This window comes from Triturus cristatus, chromosome 12 (assembly GCF_964204655.1).
Source record: "Triturus cristatus chromosome 12, aTriCri1.1, whole genome shotgun sequence".
Lineage (NCBI taxonomy): Eukaryota > Metazoa > Chordata > Amphibia > Caudata > Salamandridae > Triturus > Triturus cristatus.
The window spans coordinates 844,773,673-844,797,131 of record NC_140595.1 but is presented as its reverse complement, the minus strand read 5'-3'; the positions used below and the strand labels follow the sequence as shown (position 1 = coordinate 844,797,131).

Genomic DNA, 23,459 nt, shown 5'->3' with positions numbered 1-23,459 from the left:
GGCCCGCTGCCAGGCGCACGAAAAGCAGGTCGCCACCGCCTAAGGACCCGTCTCCGCCCCAGCAGCAGGCAGAGAAGAGTGAAGCCACGGCGCATTCCGGCAGGGGCATATCGCCGGCATACAGGCTAGCTTCCAGACTTGGTGACAGCAGGTCACCCCCCAAGAGCAGGCTCCCCGAAGCTGAGGCCAGACGCGGTAGAGGGGGGCTGCTGCAGCCACCCCTCCCTAGGAACTGGGCATCACAGAATCCAAGGAAACCCCAGAATAGCACGTTGGCCTCCTCGCCACCCTCCAAGCAGCCAAGACCCCCCGGCGGCAGCTCGCTGCAGCCCCCCAAGCTGCGGCCTCTGATGGAGGAGGCACCCGAGAAGCAGGCTGAAGCCGGGCCTGGCCGGCCCCCACGCCCCCTGATGCCCCCTCGCCCCTCAGTGCCAGGCCGAAGGAAGAGCGCCTCGCCCTCCGCGAAGCGCTCCACAGACACGGACGCAGAGCAGCAGAGCCAGCCCTCACCCGACGAGGCCCAGGACGGCTCTGACCCCCCAGAGGACCCCGAGGCGCGCCCCCAGCAGCACTACGGAGTCCGAATCGAACCCTTCCCAACCCGAAGCTCCAGTAAAGACATTTCTTTTGCCATTTTCCGCGTCTTCAAGAACTTCGGTTACGTGGCGTCCATCGAGATCCATGGCGCGGACGAGGGCCGGTTCTGTTTGGTGTTCTACCGGGACACAGTGGGTCGCGATCGGGCCCTTGATGCCGGCCCACGGCTGGAGGTGCTGAAGCAGGACGTGTCCGTGTCTGCTTACGACGGGCCAGAAACGGAGAGCAGCGTGGTGTTCCGGCCTCATGGGACCAAGGGGGCCGCCAAGACACTCATGCAGTTCAGCAAAAACGCCACCAAGACTCTCTTCATCAAAAACCTGGACAGCAGCCTGGCGCGCGGCGACCTCCACCTGACCTTCCAGGCCTTTGGGCGAATACTGGAGGTGAACGTCAAGAAGAAATTCAACGACCCCACCAGCCTGGCCTTCATCCAGTACAGCGACACCCTCAGCGTGACCAGGGCCATCAAATCCATGAACGGGACCCTCCTGGGGGACACTGCCATCCACCTGAGCTATGCCAAGCCCGAGCCCACCAACTGCGTGTGGATCGACGGCCTGAGGGGGGTGTCCAAGGCCTACCTGCACAAGCTCTTCCTCCACTACGGGCCGGTGGCGCTGGCGGCCCTGGACGCGGTGCACAACAAGGCCCTGGTGTTCTTTTATGAAGCGGAGCATGCGCAGAATGCCGTCAACGCCATCAAAGGGCAGAGGCTCGCCGGCTGCTTCGTGGCCGTGGACTACGCGAACTACGAGTGCCAGACGGACTTCTACTGCGCCATGCACTCCACGGAGCAGGACGTGGCCGCGCTCTACCAGTACCTGATGGCAGACCACTGAGCGCCTCGCAGGGGCCTCCAGGCACAGACCTTGTACATAGAGGCGCTGATCCATCAACCCAATGGATGCACCTTGCCTCTTTTTTCTTGTAGTAAAACAAAAGTTTTAGTTTTGTAAAAACTACCACTATTGTATAAACCAACTTCATTCGGAGCATCTTTTCTGGTAAATCAAAATCGAGCCGAAGCCGCATAAGACACACCGGGTCGGTGTGAAGGGGGGGCGGCACCATTTAGTTTTTGTTTTTTTTGGCTTAAGATCTAAAAGATTTAGCTCCATTCTCGTTTCGTCCACATGTCTCATTGTATGGAACCACAACTCAAATGTTTGACACGTGTTTTATTTTGGGATCTATTTCTAGATCGCTTCTGTGACTGTTCTTGCAGGAATAGACCCTCTTCTCGGTTCAGCCCACCTTTCTTCAAGAGACTAACTAGTTTGGCACATGTTACTTTTCTGATTGGTAAGAATAGTTCTCACCTGCTAGGTTTATGAGAAGTGGAGGCTTTTTAGCTTCCCAAAGGCCTCTGTTCTGTTAGTTTACATAGCTTTTCCTGTTAGTTTTCAGCAGTGACGTGTTTGCTCCAGCCGCGGTCCGTGCAGGTAACAGCAGTGCTGTGGTGGCGCCAGGTGGGGGGATTTCGAGGGACGACGCCGAGGGGAATCCCCACTGCTCTCCCCTGCACGGACCGCGGCTGGTTTGCTCCAGGAGAGTTCATCCCTTGCTCCAATCCTGACCGCACCATGGATGAGGAGTGCGCGGGAGCCCAGAGGCGTCCTCTGAAGTGCTTTGTAATTCATTGTTCTATAGACTACATCGCTGTTTCCTGGTTAAAACTTGCAGCCACACCAAAGACTGGTAGCAAAGTGCACCCTTGATGTCTATGCCAGCAGGCCACATAGATACCTGTGCCGTAGCATGGCAGCCCCCCGTGGGTCCCTTTTCGGGCACTTTGTCTTCATAGCAGTTTACACTTCCCGAACGCAGGCATCTGGTAAAAGATGCACAATGTGAACATGCTGTTACATTACTGAGACCACCAGATCCCCGTCACTTGGTAAGCCTTTTCAGGGACGCCTTAGCTGTAGGATGAGACGTTTGCATTGATTGAAACGGCAGGAGGTGTGAGGCATGTACCTCCCCCAAGACCCTCTCCAGCTGCACCCTGCCGTGCATGGTTCTAGGGCCCAGATGTCCGGCAGAAGGGTTACGTGTGCATGCATAAACGCTTGAGGGCAGTGAGTAGAATACGTTAGATGTGAGTGCAGTGGAGAGGAGTCCCCTGCGTTAAAGTCTTGTGGCGTCCGCTGAGGGGGGGAGCCAAGGCTGCACATACTGCACTCCAGAGGGTGGTGGTGCTCAGACATGTCCGGTGCGCCTTGAAGAGACTGCGCTGCTGCTCAGCGCTCCGGAGCAGACTGCTTTCTAGAGATCCCTGTCCCACGAGGCCCCTCTCGCATGGGCTGATGAGTCCGAGTCCAGGATGTACAGGGCATACATCAAGGCCATGGTGGTCTGGCGCAGTTTATTCTGTGGTTTTGTTGGGGTGAAAGGAGCACAGGAGTGAATACACTGACCATCTTGGGGCTATTCAGCGCATGTTTGCAGTGACGTGATAGAACCAGTGAGGCACAAAACATGAAGCTAGTTCCGGGAGCTCGGAGCTGACGCCCCCGCCTCAGACATCGGCTCTGCTGTGGCCCCCCATCCTGCTCGTGGACGGCTTGGACTGCGGTGTTCCTAAAGCGCAGGTGGAGAGAATGGTGTGTGGCTTCTCTGCGCCTCGAGAGATTCCTGCTCCGACGACGACACCGTGCACACCAGAAGAGAGCAGCGGAGGTTCTTCGTGAGGCCCGGACTGCGTGCTGGCTGAACAGGTAAGGGTCTAGTGGACTCGCCTCCTGAAGACTGTGCAAGCTCTCCATGCTTTGTGTTTTTGGAATAGAGGGTACACCGGGTGAGGCTGTGGTTTGCACACACAGGGTGAATGGGAACATAGGAAAGGAGGGTTCGCAACCGCTGAGGGGATGCCTTCTCATGGCCCACGTCATAAATGGAAAGTGGGGTCCCTTGAGCAGCCCCTGGTCGTGGAATGGCACACAGTGGGGGGTGGGTTGCTTCCCATGCAAGGTGGAGTGAAGCGGGGGGGGGGGGGGGTCTGCAGTTCAAGTGCATGAAGTTTCTAGGCCCGGCCTTTCCGCTGTCATGCTGCCAGGTGCTGAGATGTTGTTTCGTGCTGGTTCTTGCCTGGAGCCTGCCCCACTGGTCCCTGCTGTGAGAAGAATAACCCCACAGTGGCGGCGAGCATGAGGCGGGCAGCTGGAAAGGCCTAAACCGCTTCTGCAGCATCACACCCTGTTGGAAACCTAGCAGACTTCCTACGCTGGCACAGAAAGATTACAATTGTAAACGCAACACCGGCACTGAATACATTCACCTTGCTTAACATGAAATGAAGGACAGTACTTACTCCTTGAATCTGGAGACAACTTCAAGACTGACGTCTGCTACCGCAGCTCTCTCCAGCCCCACGGTCCACCGAAGACTACTCGCTGTCGCTGTTAGTGAAGGTGACACTTTTTCTAGCACTGAGTCCAGTATGGTTTGAGAGGTCTGTGGATTTGAGTTGATGGAAACAATCAAACTCATTGCTGTATTTGCAAATATCCCCCTTTACACTGGAACAGTGTACACCAGTACAAATGGGTCTGTTTTGCAATTTGTATAGGGGACAAACCGCAGCATACCAATAACTTCATTGAAAAAATAGCATGGGTGCACATGAAGTAAACTGACACACGCACATCACACATATATAATAACACCCAGTGTGTTCACTGCTGGATAGTTGTAGTTGACCTTATGTTTCCACGGGAAATGCATTTTTTGTGTTGCTAATAACTTTAGTGCCGTTTGACGAATCAACACAAAACTTTCCAAAAATGTGCTTTATTTTTGCCTAGCTTGCGCATGGGAAGTTTTGGGGTGATCCGTCAAAAGGGGGGGGTCCCAAAATGTGTTTTCCCCACACACAGCTTCACCTTGCCACACCTACCTCCTGCTGCTTCCTTCTGGCCCATCTGTCTTTTGTGCATATCTAGGAAGCAGACTTCACCATGTGAAGTGACAGTTGTGTAAAATCCGACATATGGAACCCATCACAATCTGATCTAAAAAGTTGCGGTGGGAGCAATGCCCCTACTCTGCTGCTCCCCCCTCCCGCTAACACAGGCGAGAGCAATGCCCCTACTCTGCTTCTCTCCCCCCTCCCCCCAGCTAACAGAGGCGGGAGCAGTGCCCAATCTCTGCTTCTCCACCCCCAGCTAACAGAGGTGGGAGCAGTGCCCAATCTCTGCTTCTCTACCCCAGCCACTCCTTCATTAATACAGATTTTTTACTTTCTTAAGCTCTGTGGAGTGAGGCCAGTCCAAAGATTTCAGCATTTCACAACTAGAAAAGGCAGTAAATGGGATCCCTTCGCATAGAAGTGGACTACGTTGATTTCCGCTAGTAGGGAAAACGTTGATCTCAACTTGTTTGACATCTAATCCTAGGCCTTTGCGGAAATCGGATCCAAGTATATTTATTTTTACTCCGACTTCTCAGCTCCTCGTTTTTTTGAGTGAAGGATAAGTTTTACATGTCACTTTATGTTCACATTTCAGCTAAGCAGTGTTCACTGGTGGATGACTGAGTTTGGGGATATTGCATACTAAAAGCAGAGCCTGTGCAGTGTGCTAGTTGGAAATTTAAAATGGATTGATTAGGGACCTCGCTGTGTATGGTGGTGGAGTGCCTTTGTGGGGATAGAATACAATGTCCCCTCAAGGGCAGGCCCAGTTCAGGGTTGGGGGCTGGAGCTGTGAAGGAAGTGAACATGCGTTGCTGTTTGCTTCTCCAGATCCAGGGGTATCACAGGCCGGAGCGCAGCGGGGGGTGTCTAACCAACAGTGTAACCAGGATAGAATCTGCAGGGCATAGTGACGGGCCGTTTTGTGAAGTCCTGCAGGAATCCCTTAAAGGCGCCCTGAATACTTTGCTGTGAACTGCGGACACAAACTGACGAACCTTACCTGATTTTTCGCTTCTTGTAGGCCTGCATGTACTGAGGTCAAGCAAAGATTACTGAAGAGCTTTCTGAAGAACAGCGGATACTGGGGTGCATTTGTTTCGTAAGCATCTCCGACCCTTCCCCACCAGATCCTTCCAGTATCTTGGAGTCCATCTACAGTACAGTGCTTGGTAAGACCATGTTTTCCATAAATGCACAAAGGACTGCTGCACAGACATGCATTTTGAAACTCCTGAATTTTTCCTTATACATTCTCTAACCCCATACTGTTGGTATCCATGTTTGTGCATATTATCTACTTTGTATATCCTGTATACATTCCTATGCAACAAATCGCCCTTTATGCACTCAGATTACCCATAACGGACTGGTTTTGCGCGAAACACACTCATAGACATCAGTCAATGAAACTTTCAATAACAGAAAAAAAATGTCCACCGCCCCGCTTGTTGATGGCATTTTAAAATTAGTGGGACTTCAGACATTCTTGAACACCTATTGAGCCTTATTTAGTGGGTATTTATGGAACTCCTCTGCTGTTCACTTTGTGCACTTTTTCAGCTCGTTTTTAGTATATTCTTCCAATGTAATAGGCCACTCTTTACAAATGACCTGGGAGTCTGCGTCTCTTCTTGTGGAATCCATTTAATTGCCTCCTGGATGTCCTGCACTTTGACTAGCGAAGTCTCAAAAGCTGTGTTGCTGTTGTGCGAGGGAAGTGCTCCTCAGTGTTTCTATGGGATGCCAGTGATGTCATTGTGTGATACAGAGAGGCAAATGTATGCCGGCCATGGAGCTGCAGTCTTGACCAGCGCAAGTGGGTCTTGCATATTTCTTGAGCATGCTTTGCCAGGTAACTCTTGTTCATTACAGTGATGAACAAACTAAGAGAAGGATTAACAATATTTGGGCTTGTTACTAAGGCCACGTTTAATCCAATGGTGGTTCCTCACAATTCTTTTTCGTTAATTTGATTGGTTTTGCATTGAGTAAACAATAAGAACCCTCGCCCTTGTTACAGATGCATGTTACAGCTGGTGCAGTTATCTTCCCAGCCACATCATACAACGAATATAGTATTCTAGCTATTCACCCCAGCTCTTTGCATCCTTTCATGGGCAGCGCCTAGCTGTGTAGATGGGTTCTTTGAGTTGTGCACAACAGTACAATCCTGCCTGCCACTCATGGGAGCGGGTGGGGGGGGGCAAGGTGGTAGACCTTCATTTATAAGCTATATCTCTTTTGGCCACAATGGTAGCCAACTCGATGAGAAGTGTCTCCCCGGCTAACTGCCACTTCATCAAGGTTTCGAAGTAAGGCATGTTTCGGTGATAAATTAATGGAGATTTCCTGCACTCGTGTTACGTTATTCAAGACTCTGCCAGTAAGACTTAATTGGTGGGCGAAGCCAGACCACACAGTTTGCAGTACAGGCCGTGAGGACATTCAATGCAAGGGATCCGACCCGCAGGCCAGTGTTCGTGGGTTCTTCCCAATTTATAGTGACCATATTCCTGATGATGACTTTAGTGCAGTTTCTCCCCAGTTTTCACTCTGAGCTTCAGCCAGGTGCCACTCTGCTGTACTTCATTGCACCAGCAGGAACATTCTTCTCTCGCCCTTCAGTATGTTAAGACTGTTTATTTTACAAAACAGTGTCTGGCTCTGCTACTATAACAGAGTTCATGAGTGGAATGCTTAAAATGGCTCGGCCGCTAAGTCTGTTGTCTCAATCCTGTTGAGTGCCAGAGCACAAAAGATTCCTTCAAAGGCTTCACATTGGTTCCATCTACTGAGCCAATGAGTGGCTGGAGCAGAGACCACTTATCATATGCTGTTCACTTTGGTCTTTTCTCACGTTTATCTTCAGCTTAAATTGTTGCCAGACTTTACCTCGTGTGCGCTGACACAGTTCAGAACTGGTGGCTCAGTTGGTTAATGCATTCCAGTGCTCGTCGTTTGGACCCATTGGCACAGTTTCAATTCCAGGCAGATCCCCCTCCGATGTAATCCTTCTGAGGTCAATAATATAACCATACAGTACCATTATTGTTAACAGGAAGCATATGTTAGCTATCTGTCTCTGGTCCCAAATGTCTCCTGGGGGGTGGACGTAGGCTCTGTAAATATCTTTTAGTGATTTGTATCATCATTGCTTTTCTATGGCTCTTTCTACCTGTGATAAGACATTGTAGTACTCTATGGCAGGTAGTACACTGCTCCGTAGCGCTATGTTAGCGGTTAACCAAGTGGTTAACTGTTGTATATTTATTAGTTATTGGGTTAGTCGTGTACTGAAAGCAGACTGAAGAATTTCCTCTATTTTCTAATGGTGTATTAAGCTAAGGAGTGTGGTGTAGCTATTAGTGTGTTAACATAAGTGGAGAAAGTGTGGTGCAGAAATAGAATTGAGAAGATAAGATAGTGTGACCTAGCAAGGGGAGGTTAAACAGAACGAGATATTGATTTCTGAAAGCAAGATGAGGAGATGGGTTTGGTATTTTAAGAATGATTAGTGAGGAGAGCATAGGATTTGTAAGGAGGGGCGTTGTTAGTTTACTGGCTTTTTGAAGAAAGTGAGGCGGCAGGCATGTAGAAGTGTGCAGCTGGTGGATTCATTTAAACTCTGCAGTTGGCAATGGCCATATCCCTTACAGGTCAACCGCTGTGACTGGCACGCTCTGTACCCACCATCGGTGCAATTTTCAAATCTCTACCTACTCGATATTTCATGCATTAAAAACGAAACCTCTTTATCAAGTTGTTTACCTAATACCTCTGTAAACCTCTTTCACTCCTCCTTTGCACACCCACAGATGTCTTAATGTGTCTTTCCTGTGTTCCAGTACATCCGCTTGTGTATCCTCCCAACTCTTTGAATACCCCCGTGCCCCACAGTTAGTCTGGGTCTCCCAGAACCCTGTTCCCTCTACTCATGTTGGGAGGACTTTCGGCAAAAGTTTTGTATGCCTTGTTATTAGGTTGCCTTTTCTGACATCTCGTCATTGCTCATTCGTGCTCTAGTCTTCTTTGGAGAGTTACTTCTTTGCTTTCTCGTCGAAGTAGTTTTCCTCCACCCATGTGCTCTGAGACATGATTTGTCTGCATAGGTCCTTTCACCAGTCTTGAGTCAACATGCTCTCTGGGTTTCTCAGTGGTCTGGACCTTATGCTGACTTTCAACTCAAGAGAATGTCGAGCCTTTTCAACCAGTACACAGGTGAGGTTGCCAAAGTCAATTTGGGGGACATCACAGCAGGACTATTTGACTCAATAACTCCGTGTATTTTAGTGTTTGCACATCTTTCCTCAGGAGTTGAGGCAAGTAAGGTGCTCTTCATGGGTCATTGCATCACACTCAATCGGGGGTTTATAGAGCGCACTGCTCGCCCGCAAGGGTCTCAAAGTGCTGGGGGGAGGGGGTTTCAGGCAGCTCCACGGGCCTCCGAAGAGCCAGCTCTTGAGGTCCTTTCTAAAGGTTTGCAGTCTAGGGCTTCGTCTGATGCTGAGGGGGAGTTTGTTCAGGTCTTGGCTGCAATGTAGGAGAAGGATCTGCCTCCGGATGTAGGGGATTTTAGCCAGGGCTGGGTCAGTGGAGCAGAGGTATCTCTTTGGGGCATGGAAGGAGTACTTTCGTTGAGTTGTTGGGGTCTGCTGTTGTGGAGGGCTTTGTAGGCGTGTCAGCTTGAAGGTCACTTTTTTTTTTCTCGACGGGGAACTGGTGGTGCTGGGTGATGTGGTTGTGTCGTGGGATGCTGAGGAAGAGTCTGGCTGCGGTGTTCTGGACGGTCTGGAGTTAGTGAAGGAGAGATTTGTTGTTTCCTGCGTAGAGGGCCTTTCCGTAGTATAGTCTGCTGGTGAGGAGTGCGTGGGTGACAGCCTTCCTGGATTCGGGGGAGATCCATTTGAAGGGGTTGCGGAGGGTGTAGAAGCATGTCGAGGATACAGTGTGATCTGTCGGTTCATAGTGAGAGAGGAGTTGAGTATGATCCCGATGTTGCGGGGGGGATGGGAGGGCTGAGGTTGCAGGCATGGTCTGTGGGGATGGGAGGGTTTCCAAGGGCGGGGGGGCCACCAGGTGTCCCACGCTTTGGGGGTGGATCCAAGGATGAGGACTTACGTTTTCCCAGAGTTAAGCTCCAGGCAGCTGTTGCTCATCCAGGATGCAACGTCCTTCATTCCTTCCTGGAAACTGTCTGGTGATGTCTGGTTCCTTGGTGAGGTAGAAGATGAGCTGGGTGTCATCTGCGTACAATACTATGCTGAGTCCATGATTTCTGACGATGGTTGTGAGGGGGGCCATGTAGATATTGAAGAGCGTGGGGATCCCTTGGGTACCCCGCATCTGATTACTGTAGGTTTGGAGAGGAAGAGCAGGAGTCTCATTGAGTTCTGCCGGAGAGGAAGGAGCGGATCCAGTCCAAGGCAGTTCCTGAATGCCGGTGTTGTGGAGCTTGGCAGCCAGTGTGTGGCGGGAGCTAGCGTTGAAGGCTGCTGCGAGGTCTAGTAGGATAAGGGCTGCAGTGTGGCCTCGATTGAGGAGTGTGCGGATGTCGTATGTGGTGGCTAGGAGGGTGGTCTTTGTGCTGTGGTTGCAGCGGAATCAGGATTGAGATGTTGGTTTCTATGAAGTGCGTTATCTGGGTGTTGACGATTTTCTCATTTTCTTTGGCGGCGAAGGGGAGGAGAGAGATTGGTCTGTAGTTCTTGAGGTGGGCTGCAGAATTGTCACTGATTTGACTCTCTGGACCTAATGGCTCTATTATCTGGAGTTTTCCATGAACCCTTACATTCGGTGTTGTGCTCAAAGTGCTTTACTCCCTGTTTGGGGATCATGCTTGCTATTATACCAGGGTGTGTATGCTCCCGGGAGCCTGGTGCAAAGGCTTACCCGCAAGCCTCACACTTCTGTGACCTAATTGTACAAGATGCCAATGCAAGATCTTTCCTCTCCGTGAGCCCCTTATTTGATCTTGGAAGTTTCTGTCACTTTTTTGGACACTGTCCATGCAGGTGATGCAGGGAAACACACTTCTATACTACTGTTTTGTGGGCGATGGTTCTGAAATACTATGTCTAGCACTTTCACGTCTCAAGGTCGGCCATCTCTACTTATCAGGATGTGACTCCTTCTTGGGTCCAAGTCTTTTGGGTATTTAACCCCTTAGCCACACGGCAAATTCTGCCGTGGTGCGAGGGGGGGGGGCTGGGCGTGGCGCTCAGGTACCCAGGACGGCTCCCGCCTGTCATAAATCACGGTGGGCGTAGGCTCATGACGGCCGGGAGCCGTCTGAACTCCGCCCACTAATTAATTCGACCGCACAGGCTGGGCATTTGCTGCGCATGGGCGGAGCGGTAACGGTCGGACGGCTCTCGGCCGTCATGAGCACACAACTACTGAGACTCATGACGGCCAGGAGCAGTCCTGAGCATCCATGTGGTTAACTGCTGCAATGTAAGCATTGATTCATAGCTGGTGCCTAATTAGGTTTTGAAGGTTTTGGAGTCAAGATGTTAGTGACTAAATGTAGTGTATGTATTGTAGGCCTGGGCTAAAATTCCGACACGCTCGTGGAAATTGCGATAATTTGACATTTTCGCGTTCCGCTGAGAGCGCGAAAATGTCAATTTCCGCATTTTACCGGAAATTTTTTGCTTGCTCGCGCTGTAAAATAATACATTCTCGTGTGCGCGCGATCGCCTTACCTGAATCCCCGCGTTCGCCGACAAGTTTTCCCGATCGGTTGCGTTCTCCACGAGATGTTGGATTGTTGGAAGCCATTTGCGCTGTCTCGTGACAGTTCGCGCCCGCAGTAACGTCATTCGTTGCGCGATCACGTCTTTCTTCTCGTGATCATGCACCGCGAGACAAGTGAAAACAAGATGGCCGCACCCGTGAGCAACCGCATTGGTAAGTTGGCGAGCTGCGACCACGCAGAAAATACTGCGGGCGGGAGAAAACTTCCGCATCTTTGCGATATTTCTGCGTGTTTGCCGAGATTTTTTAACATTTTCGTGATAATTTGCGAAAATGAATTTCGCAAATTCCGCCCACCCCTAATGTATTGTTTCGTTATTCTTCTTGCTTTAGTGTTGAGCAGTAATTGTCTGCCATAACATTGTTTAAAACGTCGATGCTTCAGTGTTCACTGTCTGTGCACTTGTCTGGTTTGTTGAATGTTGGTGGTGAAGAAGCTAAGAAGACCTGTTTTCATCTCACCTCTCCATGTTGGATTTGGACAGCATATAACAGGGTGTGGAATTCCTGTGGCTTGTTGCCCATGTCTTTCCCACTAACATGTAGTTTTACTGATATAACTATAGAGCACATGAACGTTTGGAAATTGATTTTAAGCAAAAATATTTACCATTTGCACAGCAGCGCATTCGTGCGCTATATAAATCCCATAATCACATCAAGTAGTGTTCAGATATATATATATTTTTTTTTTATCCTATCATTTTTTTTCACCACAGTTACAAAAATGTCTTTGTAACTAATGCAATATGTTTGAACAGTTCACTTATTCGCTATTTTATTGTTTTGTTAGGAAAAAAAGCCTGAAATCTTACAGGCTATCATTTCACATGCTTTGCATACCACAGTTGTCGCACAGTTCACTTTACAGAATCCTCTAACTTCGGTCAAAGAAAAGTAAATGTAGGAATTTTAACCTTCCTCTGAAAGCTGAGCAAATGTGACCAGATGACAAGATTTGAAGGAAAAATAGCTCATCCTGATTATATCTGACTCGCCATAGCGAGTGGATTTTTCGAGTCCTGTTTAGGTATCCTCTTTGAAGGCTCATTCAATCATTCATGCTAGTGTTTCCCCAAAAGATTATAATGGAAAATCAGTGTAACCAGTTTCAACAAGATGCTGGGAAACTTGAAAATAAGCATTGGCAAAATGAATAGGTCTGACAATGGTGGGCCTTCGCAATTAGAAAAAGCATTTACCATGCAATAGGTCTCGCAATTGCCTGATTTGAGCTATTGGCATTGTAAATGGCAATGCCTTTGATATTAAAAAGCATTGGCATTTACAATACCAATAGTTTAAACTTTTGTGAAAGCGATCACCTATTGCAGAGCGTGGTTTTCCTGAAGTGGCAACCTCGCTCCAACATGAAAGTTTAATTAAAAATACAATTTTAAACTGAGCATGATGTCCCTATAGCGTGTGACGCGCTCAGCAGCGCTGCAAACACAAAAAAGCAGCTGCCATTGTCCCCATCAGTGTCACTAACCAATCACCCATTAATTAAAGCAGACCGTGTAACTAGCCAAGTAAAAGGTCCTGTCGTTATGGGACGTAACCAATTCAGGCAAGGCGGTACCAAGGAGTGACTAGCCTAATAATAAATTGGAAGCCAGCGTTTACAAAGGACAATAACGCAAGCCAATTAAAAATATGGGCAGAGAGTATGCGGGGCTTACCAGTGCATACTCTACTACAGCATGGCTCGCAGAGCGAGAAGCACATGCGTGCTGCCGCTAGGCTCGACCTAAGAAACAATGGGAAAAATATTTCGGGTTTCAAAAGCACACAGTCCACAAACCATATTGTGTGCCAATTATGCTCCTTTTGAAAGGGCAGAATGCTGTAAAAGACAGAAGCAGGCTGATAGAGGGATAACATTTTAATAAAAACAAAAGGTCTTGGTTAATTGGGGTCCAACTCCTAGAGACAGTCACAAATTTGCACCCATGGTATGATTTTTCGTTTTAATTAATTCCCAAGAATGTACAGAAGTAGGCTAGGAAAGCGTACTCCTAGAAAATGTTTTTGAATGCATTTTAGCACGAGCAAATTTGCAAATGTACATTTGCTCATGCAAAAATCTGTTTCCCTCCAACCACTTTTTTCCCCTACCCCTAGAAGAAGTTTTACTTCACCTATTGTCAGGAGTAAACTTCCAACCTTTCTGAGTTTGGGAAAATAATAAGATTAGAGAAGAGCTGGTGAAAAATATGCCATTTAGTATGTTTGCAGACAGTCAAAGGGGCATTATAACCATGTAACTATCTCTTAACACTACCTCCAGCCCCAGTGTCAAAATAAGGAAATTGCTAGAATTCGAACCATACTATAGTAAGAGCCTTGGCATAATCGGAGACTAATATCCAAGCTTTTATGCAATGAGTGCTGTCATACTTTGTTGCTGCACTACATGGCACTAAGGAGACAAGTGGATTTTTTTTCAGGACAGGTAGATTCATGAAGCAACCTGTCCCATGAACAAGTAGATATTTTATTAAATTCCACACCCCTGGTCATCAAAGTTGCTGGACCTCCTGGCTTTAGAAATGGATCGAGTATTTCCTTCTTATGGAGACCTGTAAAGTCCACTCACTGGATTCCCACTCACACTTTCATAATAGTGGAACACCACAGATTGAATTTCCAGTAGGTGTATCCTGATTAAATGATGAGAGGTTTGATTGGCCTCTATAATAACTAATTAGAGGAACTTAATTGTCACGATCCTGTTATTACTAGGCTGTGTACCTTTGCAATGTCTTCCTGTTCTCTGGGTGTGAAGTACATTTAGTTTATGACCCAAATAGTATCCAGGAGGCAGAGTAGTTAATCTATTGTTGGCGTACAAAAATGCTCTTCATGGGTGTAATTTGTAGGTTAAGCAAAGGACATCGAAGATTATTTAGGATTCAGAAGAGGCTGGGAAGTCGCTAGACTGCGTGATATGTTGTATTAGGTCGGAGTGTCTATTTCCATCTACTCTGGCCAAAGTGGTTTTTCATGACTGGGGTCTTGAGGTTCATGGAATTTGCTTTGCCAGAATGAGAAGGTTATGATTTAAGCTAAAACAGGTTTGAGGTCCAGTGAGGTGAAAAGGGTGCCCTGTCTAAGGAAGCAGAGAAGTGATGGAATTAGTGACTATTGTTATGATCTTGGCTCTAGAATTAAACAGTTCAGATTTTTTTTATTCTTGCACAGGGAACGGAGCATTTTTCAGAGCTTGAGGTAGTTTATCCTGATGGAGCTTATGTGGTGTAGACTTTTCCTGTGGCACGCCAGTTAGTGTTGTCTAAACTCCTTGGAGTTCTTTTGTACCACAGTGTACAGCGGAATCTGTTTTTGAATGTGAAAAGTTAACTTGCAAGTCAAACTTATACAATATTAAAATTGGTGTTCCATTTGCTAATTCGCAGTTTCCTGATTTCCATTGTGGTATGTTGGTGTTTTGAACTCATTTGGCTTCTCTGAGGAAGTTGCATACACTTGATGGAAATTCACTTAGTTCTTTACATGCTTTCTTGGAGGAAAGGCAGAGTTTACATTAGTTTGATGTGAGGCGCCATCTGTTTGCCACCCCCCTGATACAGGGTTTCATAAAATCCATTGTTTGCTCTCTGGTTGTGGCTGCAGCGTTAAAGATGAGATTGGGTTTAAGCAAGTTGTGGAAATTTAAGGTTGGTTATCAGATAAGATTTTGGTCAACACACCTTTCGTTCTTAACTCGGTGAGAGGAACAGTTTGCAGTCATGAAAGGAAATGTGGTGAAAGGGGAGTGGTACTGTATTCCATAGGAGGCTCAGGCCATCTGCAAAGGGACCCTGAAAATGGGACCGCGTGGGAGTAGAGATCATCTTCAATTATTATGTAGCAAACAACTTCTCTGTGGTGATGGAAGGCAAACATTGATCAAGGAGCTCTGGGAGGTCTGTATTTTGCATGGCTAAACAGGCGATGAATGTGCATTTCTTACTGGAGATGTAGAAGCAAAGTGCAGCTTTTCAAAACTATTAACTTTCGGTTTTTTTTGTATTCTTTAAGGCCAATGGCTCTGAAGTAGGATTGACTGAAGAATTGTAGCAAGCCTCCTATCTCTGTAACAAGGAGTGGTACGGGTGCAGGGCATGGTAAGTATATGCGCTCACTTTGTTTTTTCCATTCCTCTCCCCAAAATCTAAGCCAACCTATTACCCCTTTTCCCCACCTCAGTTAGAAAATAGCACTGAATGTTACATGGCTATACATGTTCACCTTGTCCTTCTTTCCATTTATTCCCGCACTCAGTCTCCACAGTTCCATTTTCAGGCACTAAGGCAGAGCCGTGCTATTTACAAAAAGGCCTGTGGAGCTACTTTTGCACATGTCAATCATCACATGTTGCGTTTTTCTGTTTGTAACTCTCTTCAAGCTGGCACTTTGGTCTTACTGCTACTTTCCCTACATGCCCGGGGACGTTTTAGGTTGTCACCATCCAACCTGCCTAGTGTCCCGATTACCCTTAAGAATATTTGTTTAAAATCCATTTAATACACAGATGCTTAAAATGGATAGCAAAAGCCCTCTCCACTTAAGTGAGCACCACAATCTCTCAAATATTAATGGGATTGTGCCAACAAACTTGGAAAGGCTCATGTAAGCAATGTCTTTAATGCTTGTGACTTTGCATTCCCGAGCAACTACATTTGGAGCGATTCACTAGTGTGCTACTTTTTGATTAATAAGTAAGATTCGCACAGATCCTATTCTCTATAAATCTTAAATATATGTTCACTCAGATCAGAGTAGTTGCCTAACATGTCAAATATGCTGCCAAGTAGAGAAGCTCTGTAGGTGCGCTCGGTAACGCAGAACCACGTGCATGGGCTGCTAGCATACCTTCGGCAAACTCGTTCAACGGTGCTATGCTTCAGGTAGAACAAAGTAAAATGGAAAGGGTTTAATTTCCTTTAAGGCAGCCATATCCAGAACCCCGGTGTACCGGTCTCAACAACTGCTACAAGAGGCAAAGCAGCTCAAGCAACCACAACATTACCCAGCTTGAAATGTGTCGAGAGGAAAATGCCATAGTCACAACTACTTCGGTTGCTTACTCCGTTCTTGCCCAGTCACTCCTGTGTGTGTGTGTGTGTGTGTGTATATGTATGTATATGTATATATATATATATATATATATATATATATATATATAAAATCATGTATTCAAAAACCACTTCTGTCAACCAGCAGTGAACTCCCTCTTTGCATACGATCAGTTTTCCCCTGCTATGTTGGCCCTTTAAAAGTTACTGGCCTTTCTGAGTCTTTTTTGGGAGTGATTAGCTTTTGGTTTTAACCTGAGTAGAATCCTCTTGTGGTGCCATTTTCGTTTGGCCACCTGTAACAACATAATACCATTTTTAAAAAGCAGGTGGTTTTCTGTGTCACTGGAATTTTTAAGTCTCGCCTGAGCCATGACGAGACATTTAGTAAGTGGGTTTTCAAAGTGCTACCCACAGGCCTTTTCCGGCTACCAGCTTGCTGTTAAGCGCACAAACGCGCGCCTCGCTCTGTGCCTCCAATGCTGCACGCGCATCCCTCTCGTGCTTAGCACAGAGCGCGTCATCGCAATGACTTTCGCTTTCATGGCCGTGCGGCGTTACTTTCGTGGCTGCGCGGCCAATGCATGTTTTCGTTTATATAAGTCAAGATAAGATTGGAGCGAGGATCTCACGGGATTCTGGCACGTGCAGGGATATCTTACGAGGTCTGTTCTGTGAAATTTTAATTTAGTAAAAACACACTTTCGAAAAATAAGCCACAAAGAGCTGAGTAATGGACGATATATTAACGGTCTGGCACTGTAATAATAAAAAACATATGTAGACATGACCTGACAGGGTTGAAATACGCAGTGCATAATTTGGAAAACAAATTGTGAAATTTCACATCTCCTACCTTTTGCATGTTGCGTATTTCAATATAACATATCAGCCCAAATGCATCTATTTTATCTTTGTGTAACATCGTTCAGGTGTTGCTTTTGTTTTTGCTTGTGCCGTTTACTATAGTACTTTTCCAGACACGGCATTTGGAAACTGACATGATCACCATTTATTATAATTGTTTTAAGCTAGTTTAGTGGGTTATGCATTCGCAGCAGCGTTCTCCGTGCGACTTCTGTTTTATTTATGACCAAATATTAGTTTTTGTACTAACCATACACCCTTCCAGATCCCACTTCTAAGCCCTATGGGTCAACTCAGCATTTTACTGTTCGGAGATCAATAAAGTGAATGATGAGTTTGGTAGAAACACTGGCTATTGGCTTGGGGGGGTGGAGGGGGTGTATGTTATTGTCATAAAAAGGAGTTAAGTCCGCCTAACAGCCCTCTCTTGCAGAATGCTGGACACGGGATTGAGTTCTCCACTATGGCGGCTACATCCCCCTTTCTCCCAGTCTGATTAGGCGGGGCTCAGCCATTCAAAGCAGCGGAAGCAACCCATGGCCCCCTCAAGACAGGAGGCCACAGGCCAAGAGGATTGGTCAGGGAATGTGGCAGGAGCAGAATGGAGTACAGTTTACAAGGCATACGGACACACATCCCGTTGGCCAACAGCGCACCAATCCGCTCACCTCTAAGTTAATACATTGTTATGAAATGGAACAACTGTGGCTGCAGGTTCAATGCAGTAACCACGTTATTTACATCAATCCACACCCCAAGCAAAATCTCACTGTAGCCACTACACCTGCTGTACTAATGATTCTAAATACGCACGTGAAGCAAGACAGACCATGCGGTACATTTGAAAGATAAATTGGGCCTGAATTACTCTCTAGGGTGTCTTAAGTAATTAAAAGCCAATCTGCAATAAGTGGAACATATGCAAGGCTGGACCATCTTTAAGATTCAACCCATCACAACATCTTGGGGGTGAACCACTTCTTAACATCATTCTTGCTCGGACAAAATGCCGTCGTCTGATGATTATACATGTAAACGCGTCTTGTGCAACCGTATATTTACTTAACTCTCCTGTACAAATAGCATGGACATATTTAGATTTCAGCTGTGCAAACAGCATTCGGCGCTTCAACATCTCATTTTCAAACAAAGATGCTAAGACCTCTTCCTAGTTGGGACACCCCGCCAATGGCGGCCCTCACAAAACGTGGCCTTGTGGGATGCCGAGTGACGTCATGCGCCGCAGGACCGAATGCCAGCTCAAAGCTAAACAAGAAGTGTGAACAGGCGCGCATTCATTCATGGCATCACACTTCCCACACAGGTTTCTTGTTTAGTGCAGAGAAAAAGCTTCAATAACACTGCTGTGTTTGTTCAAAATTTATGATCAGGCATTTAGGAATTGCAATGCAAAACTGCTGAAATCTCCATAATTGGAATAACGTGCTGGAAAAAAAATTGGATTTTACCACAGGACAAGCTTATTTTACACAACGCAAAATATTGAATGTCAGTAAGAAACACTGTCTGGTGTCCTGCCTCTTAAATGCAGACAAAGCCTGAATCGTGTCTCTGATTGCAACAGTGTTCTAATAAGGGTAGGCACGACCTGTTGCTCAGTGGGCTAATGCATCCACTACAAGATCTGTGTTTGATATCAAGGTAACAGGTCGTCAACGATGCCTTTCAGCCTTCCAAAGTCGATAAAATGTGTACCACTGAGAACATCCAACATGTTATTTCAGCACCATGATACCCTTCAGGGTGAATATGTGCTGTACAAACACACAAGTTGTGTTATGTCATGATAAACAGCACAAACATTCAGGGCACCAGAAACAAAAACCGGGAAATCTGGGGGACACACTTCAATGAGAAGTTGTACTCATCAAACATTTTCTTAAGTGAAATGTGAAGTACTTACTACTTTAATAGGGCGGTCAATTTAAAGTGTGTAGCACCTACTCCACAAAATTGTTGCTATTTTGTAGCATGTATTGCTGAATCAGACTGCATGACCCAGTGTGAAATAATTGTATAGCTCTTCAATTTCTGGCGGCACAGCACCCATTAAAATGTGCTGCATGACTAAACACTTATAAGGCCCCAAAGGAGAGGCCTATTGGCTATGCCAATGCTTGTATACTTTAATGTTTAATATGCTGGTCCTTAGTACACAGGTGGCATACAATAGTTTACTTGCACCTGCATCCTTCAGACTACAACTCCCTTTCACGACTAGTTACATTTGCGTCTCTAACTGGATCTTCCCTGAACAGTACCAGAGTATACTTTCTGTCCATCTGTGGATCCCTTGGCGTGTTACATCCCTCACACCCCAGCACACTGCCCTCCAAGAAGCCTCACTCCTCAATGAAGGGCTGAATGCCAGGGGTTGTGACAGTGGCGGCTAGTGGATTTTGGAAGTGGTGATCCTGGGCATACAGCAGCAAACTCATCCGTGTTCAGAAGCACGCCAAAGCACCCAGCTTCATGCTTTGCCAACCCCATGGCTGTATACCTTCACAGGCTTTCAAATTATCCGTGAGCACATACCCTTAAACACGAACTCAGGCATGCAAGCTAACACTCTTGCGTGCACTCACTCGCAGGCACGCACACTCGCGCACACTCACTCGCAGGCATGCGAACTCATGTGCAGGCACGCGCACTCTCGCGCAGGCACACTCACTCGCAGGCACGCACACACTCACTCACTCGCAGGTACGCACACACTCACTCACTCGCAGGCACGCACACTCGCAGGCACGCTCACTTGCAGGCACGCACACGCTCACTCGCAGGCACGCTCACTCGCAGGCACGCACACAGACAGTCATACAGACATATTCATGCGCTCCCCAGTACACAGATAAACACACGCAGGCTGCTAAACACACCAAGCATTGGCATAGCCAATAGGTCTCGCCTTTGGGACCTTATAAGTGTTTAACTACGCAACAGTTAATGTTGTTGCACCAAGGATATAGTGCTGCATAACTAAATACCTATAAGGTCCCAAAAGCTAGACCTATTGGCTATGCCAATGCTTGTTAATGTATACATGTAGTCTCTAGGAACATCTTTCACTCCAGTTGAAGCACAATGCCATAGTGTCATTCCTAACAGAAGGAGATGATGCAGAGTTCTGTGTTTGGACTGAGCATGCAAGTGAGCATTGCTGTAAGATCTGGGGATACATTCCATCTCCGTTCATACCTTTTGACTCCAAATGCTCCCTGTACATCTCTTAGGAAGCTAATGCTAGTCATCCCTTTCTCTTTCCGACCCACTAACAAGTTTTAAGCTACCTTGGAAAGCAGAGTTCTTCCACCACTTCAATATTCACTGACTGCAGGACTTTGGTGATCATGCGGCTCTAATTCTCAGTCTCTAGGCCTAAAGCTCTGTAGAGCCCTCTAAATCTTTTTTCTTCCCATAATTGTATGCTTCAAGTAAAGATGATCACAGGACTGATCAGTTTTTTTTAGCAGAAGCTGGTGTAAGGTACCCAGAGGTTTCATGCATGTTTCAAATCCTAACTTTGTGGTTGGACGATGTAAAACTAGTCTACTGCAGACTGATAGACTCGCAGAGTCCACATTACGGCATAATGCATCCCGTTTTTACTTTTGTATTAAGCTTCATTGGAATGGTTTCTGCTGACCCAGCGAGTTCCTCGCTAGCCATTTCCTCACCCTTGAATAGTTTGCAGTCCTTTGGAGATTCCACTGAAAGCGCGTCTGCCCCTACATTGAAAACCAAGTCTTGTGTAATCAGAGTGAGCCTCACTCTAAAAAAAAAAAAATATATATCATTAGATTCAGCATCGGTGACAGGAAGGTTGTTTTTGTGTCAATGGGTAGTCTGAAACACTGTTTTCTTTATCACTTGCCTGGGAACCCTCCGTACCTTGTTGTTCAGAGAAATTAAGGTGTGTGTGAAGTTGCGTCTGTTTTGGCAGTGTTATGGTTTAACAGCCATTCTTGGGCTCGGGTTTTGAGTTTGATTCATATGGTGGTAGTCCCTTTCCTGTTTTCAAGGTTGATGGGGCTATGGTTGTAATGTAGTGGTAGTCAGACCTTTTACAGCCGTGCCTTTGGTGGGGAGAAAAAAAAATCACAGGGTTGCCGTGAATTAGCAGCTCTTACCCGGTTTAGTTATCCGATAGGGGATTGCCAACATTCCGGTGGCAACCTGAACTCCCCAAAACTGTAAACTTATTCACGTTGTATCTCCTTCACCAATCCACCTGTGCTCCGCCACCTCCCTCCCCCGCCAACTGCAACAAGGTCTTCCAAGAACATCTCACTGCCTCCCTCAGCACTACTATACCGCCGACATCCATAGACGATTGGCGCCACGCAACCTCCACCGATGGATCTCTAACTGCACCCGGCATGCAACACTCCCAAGAAAGCCAGCTGGTTCACTCCCGACCTCCGTGAGTCCACACACACCTGAAGACGGCTCAAGAAAGTTGGCGGAGCAACAAAATCCCGGAAACCCACGCAGCCTTTGAAGCTTCCATCTTCGCACTTCACACCCTCCTCAAAACCACGACGAAAACATCCCTTCAAGTCCGAATCAACACCAATGTACACAACTACATCAAGCTATTCGCCAAACCCCCAGCGAGAAAAAGAAATCGAACCTCCTAACGTCTCTGCAACAAGCCCATCTACTTCCACCACAAGATCAAGCAGACCTAAAACAGCTTCAACACCCAAGCTTGGTGTCGCCCTCTTGAAGTTTCCCATGGCAATCTGCTGGAATCCCTTGCTGGACAACCAGCCCAATCCAGTTGGATATAATGTCACAAGCGCAAACTGTCTTGGAGATGTGCGTTCATCTGCCATTTCCAGATTTGACCTGGACTTCTTGTTCATAAGCATTTTATGGAACAAAGCTGGCCCAATTCTCCCCAAGCATGTGTTTAAGTGTACGGTGGAGTTCTTGTTCTTAAAGGCTTTTCTTTTATAGTTTGTTTCAATGTGCTGCAAGTGGAACTGTTAACAGGCCAAAGTTCCTCCTGTTTGCCTATATGATTGGGATTCTCATTTAGAGAGCGGACCGGTTGAGCAGTTGACAAGCTTTTCATGAATGGAATCCAAACCAGACCATTCACCTCCATTTTCTAGGACTGGAGTACCCAGCCTGTACTCCTTTGTGATTGATCTAACCTTGGTGGGCAGAGGGTTCACTGGGAAGGGTTGGAAGGCTGCCCCACGTGTGCGCTATTAACAAGGCCTGTAGGGAGGTATATTCACAGCCACCCCCGTCTTCTCTGCATTCATCTTGAATGTACTCCATTCGATTGGCGAGGCTCTGTTGTGAAGCATCTCAGTGGTCCAGAAGTTAATCATCTTTGTTCTACTAAACGTGGACCGGGCAGCCCCGCTTTCCAAAGCTGTGCAGAGGACCTCTCGGTCTCTCCACATTAGTTGGTGTTCACTGGTTGGCTCTCTTCTGTTATACATTTCTTCAGAACTTGTTGGTTTTTGGAAAACATTCCTTGTGCGCTATCGAAGTGCTGAGTGAATTTCGTCTGAAGGAGACTTAACAGTTCTCTTTTTATAAACACTCACTTAATCGACTTGGGAGACAATCTGCATCTTTCAGAGGCCGCCCCGGCCGAGCACCTACAGTATTACAATAAAAGTCCACCCATGCATGTATACAGTTCATTGATGGCCTGCCTTTATCGCCCACTGCAGCTGGTGCACATACCAACAAAGCAGCAGGTTTATGCATGAGGTGAGCTGAAAGGGAACCATGCTCGCATCCTTTGCAAACCCAAGATTAAACGAGGCAGCCACAAGGGCATCCCTCACTTTCTGCCAGGGCTACACTCCAAACTTCTACAATTTGATCACTTGTCAGAATATTTTTTACCAAAATAGCTGGCTGCCGAAATCTGACCACCTCACTTCCCTTTCTTTCCCGATGCTTTGGCGCCTGCTGGTCTTTTCATGAGGGAATAAAAGGACAATTATTGGAGGCTCTGCACGGCGTATAGCTGCACCTCAAGGTGATAGTTGCCCACTGTCTCCAAAACAATACGTTATTTTACTATAGCAGAAGGCGCCTAATAAACAATAGGAAAATGCATTTTCTTTACATGTCCAAAAACGTAGTACTGTTGTTTTTCTTTGTTTTATCTAACATCATTCCTTTTTTCAGGTACAAGCAAAAATGAAATTTTTGACATTGGAAAACGTTTTAATAACGTATTCTTGTAC

At 46.9% G+C, this 23,459-nt stretch overlaps 1 long non-coding RNA gene across 1 annotated transcript in view; it reads left to right on the top strand.

Moving 5' to 3' along the window:
* The first annotated feature begins 2,140 nt into the window (after positions 1-2,140).
* Positions 2,141-23,459, top strand: part of LOC146783053 (uncharacterized) — a 35,134-nt gene continuing 13,815 nt past the window's right edge. Inside the window, exons 1-3 of the long non-coding RNA XR_014972189.1 lie at positions 2,141-3,317; positions 5,535-5,682; positions 15,314-15,399. This is a non-coding gene — a long non-coding RNA (uncharacterized LOC146783053). The remainder of the gene's footprint in view (positions 3,318-5,534; positions 5,683-15,313; positions 15,400-23,459) is intronic.